Genomic DNA, 3,157 nt, shown 5'->3' with positions numbered 1-3,157 from the left:
TAGGCACCAAGTGCTGCCCACTCTCCACACTTACTTTCTCAAGGCCAGCTTGGCCACATCAAGTATAAAATAGATGCTCCCTCTCCCTTCCTTCCTTTTGTGTGTGTGTGTGTGTTTGTGTGTGTGTGTGTTCGCGCATTCCTGCCTGCCTGCCTGTACACACATGTTGTGGAAGTAGGAGGACAACTTGCATGAGTCAGTTCTTTTCTTTGGCCATGTGGATTCCAGGGATCGAGTTGAAGATTATAGGTTTGCTCCAAGCCCCTTATGACTCTGAAGGATCCTCACTAAATCAGTTACTTAGAATTCATTTTTTCAACATGAGCATGAAATCTGTGCCTGACTCTGTAGCTGAAGTAATCTTTTGCTGGTTATTTTAGAAGCAACTTGAAGAGGCAAGAAAACTTTTGGAGCTGTAAAATCCAAGCTGATGCCTCTGCTGGATATTCTCTTTCTCTTTCAGGTGACTTATTCATTGAAATAAATGCCTTCACTCCTAAATTGTGAAGCATATTTCATGGAATTCATATAACCACTTAATAGAATTATATTAGTCATGAATGCTTAGCCTTAGCTTAGGCTTGTTTCACTAGCTCTTATAACTTAACCTGTTTCTCTTTGTTTACATTTTGTGTCAAGACTTTCTACCTTTCTTTCATTTTGTATGTCCTATTCCATGTCTGACTGGCTAGTGGCTGCTTGACTGGGTCTGAGAATTTCTCTTTTCATTCTCTTGTTCTCCTCGTTTTAGATTCCTCTTACTTCTCTCTGCCTGCCAGCCCTGCCTAGCCCTCTACTGCCTTGCTATTAGCCATTCAAACTTTATATTGGGCCAGTCAGGTGCCTTTGGCAGGCAAAGCAACACATTTTTACATTGTTAAACAAATGCAGCATAAACGAATGTAATATATTTTTGCCTAGTTAAAGTAATACTCCACAACAGAATGTATAATTGTGATTCGTTGTTATTTTTTTCAAATACAGCATAAATGAATGTAATATATTTTTGCCTAGTTAAAATAATATTCCACAGCAGATAGTATAATTGTGATTTGTTGTTGTTGTTGTTACTATTTTTTTGAGACAGAGTTTCTCTGTGAAACAGCCCAGGTTTCCTGGAACTCACTCTGTAGACCATGCTGGCCTCGAACTCACAGAGATACACTTTCCTATGTCGAGTGCTGGAATTAAAGGCTTGTACCACCACTGTCCAATGCTCCTTTAGTTGTTGGGAATGAGTGAAGAGACGTGTCTCTTGCTATTTTTCCGGCCCAAGAGCATGCTTAGCTGGTTGCTTCTCAGCTTCTCTGATTTAGCAAGTTTTCACCCCGACATCTGACTCTGAAGTCTTTATTGGTAAAGAAAATGATAGAAACTTAGTTTACCAGGGCTGCAAGACTGGAAGGCCTAGCCGGGCGGTGGTGGCGTACGCCTTTAATCCCAGCACTCAGGAGGCAGAGGCAGGTGGATCTCTGTGAGTTTGAGGCCAGCCTGGTCTACAAGAGCTAGTTCCAGGACAGGCACCAAAAACTACAGAGAAACCCTGTCTCGAAAAAAAAAAGACTGGAAGGCCTTCCAGGGCACAGCCTGTGTGGCCATGGGCCCACAGATGCTAAAGTATCAGTAAGTTCATGCACAGCCTCTCTAAGCCAACGAAAAACATCATTTGGTGCCCAAAGTAGGGTACCAGATGTAGCAGATCTTTCTTGTCGGACTCTCTTTAGACTGCTGACCCCCAAATAATGACACGGAGACTTAATTATGAAAGTTTGACCTTTAGCTTAGCTTCTTTCCAACTAGCTCTTGTAACTTAAATTAACCTGATTCTATCAATCTACATTATGCTCCGTGACTTTTTTAACCTCTCTTCCATTCTGTATGTGCGACTTCCTCCATGTCTCGCTGGTGTCTCTTCTCTTCCCAGCATTCCTATCTCTGGCTTCCAGGCTATTGCTGTTCATCTCTTTATTAAACCAATCAGAGCAACACATGTTCACACAGTGCACAAATAAATATTCCTCAACACTAAAATATATTTAAAATTATGTCTTGTTATTGAAATATATTTTTGACTGTGAATAGGAACAGGTTAGCATCAGTTAGCATTTGGGAAGTAACATTTACTAAAACTGATTCTGAGGAAATTATTCCTTTTTATGCATATATTTTGCTGTGAAGTTTGTTTGAGACAGTGTCTCACTGTGTAGTCCAGGCATCAAACATTGCCTCAGACGATTACAGATATGTTTCACATGCTTGTCACAAATAACTTAGCTTTAATTTACTAACTTATCCGATTTATTGAAATTGGAAGTACTTGATATAATTTTCTGAAATTTGGAATTACTCAGGAACGAACCAGTTATTTTAAATAAATTGTGTGCATAACAAACATCCAACTCTAACAGATTTTTATATAAAGGGTAAATGGTATATACTTTTATGTAATATGCCCTAATGGTAGATATCTTTATTTTCTAGAAAGGCAAATTGAGATAACTTGCTGCCTTTTGTGGTCACATGGTAAGTTTAAATATTTCAATTAGATCCAACAGTTTCTTCTTTCTTATGTATTTGTTTATGGAGTGTGAGTGCAGGTGCATGCTCTGTGTGTTTGGGCAAAGGTCAAAGAATGACATGGGGTCCCTGTTCGATTACTCTCTGCCTTACTCCCTTTATACAGAACCTTACTGGCCCTGAAGCTTTCTGTTTGGGCTAGACTGTCTGGGTAGCAAGCTACTGGGATATACCTGCCTTTGTCCCCCAGCACTGAGGGTATAGGCACCTGGCATATGTTTCTATGCCTGGCTTATGTAGGTGTTGGGGATTCAGACTGAGGTCTTCCTGTTTGCACAACAAATGTTCTTAGCTATTGTTCCATTTCCCCAACTTCTTCATCAAGAATTTGTCTCTCCTCCTTCTCTTCTTCCTCCTTCTCCTCTTCTTCTTCTACTTCTACTTTTTTTTGCGATGTGGGGTGGCTTTGGATTCACTCTGTAGACTAGGCTGGTCTGGAACTTAGAGATCTGTCTGTCCTTGTCCTCCCTATTGCTGGAATTAAAGGTGTGCACCACTATTGCCTGGCTGAGAATTCCTTCCTTCTTTCCTTCCTTCCTTCCTTCCTTCCTTCCTTCCTTCCTTCCTTCCTTCCTTCCTT

At 40.6% G+C, this 3,157-nt stretch overlaps 1 long non-coding RNA gene across 1 annotated transcript in view; it reads left to right on the top strand.

The window, feature by feature from the left end:
- LOC113456082 overlaps positions 1–2,516 on the top strand; it is a 13,381-nt gene extending 10,865 nt beyond the window's left edge. The window contains exons 2-3 of the long non-coding RNA XR_003376955.1: positions 381–463; positions 2,482–2,516. This is a non-coding gene — a long non-coding RNA (uncharacterized LOC113456082). The remainder of the gene's footprint in view (positions 1–380; positions 464–2,481) is intronic.
- Positions 2,517–3,157: the final 641 nt, after the last annotated feature.

This window comes from Microtus ochrogaster, chromosome 5 (assembly GCF_000317375.1).
Source record: "Microtus ochrogaster isolate Prairie Vole_2 chromosome 5, MicOch1.0, whole genome shotgun sequence".
In the NCBI taxonomy this organism is placed as follows: domain Eukaryota; kingdom Metazoa; phylum Chordata; class Mammalia; order Rodentia; family Cricetidae; genus Microtus; species Microtus ochrogaster.
This window is presented reverse-complemented; position numbering and strand designations above follow the sequence as displayed.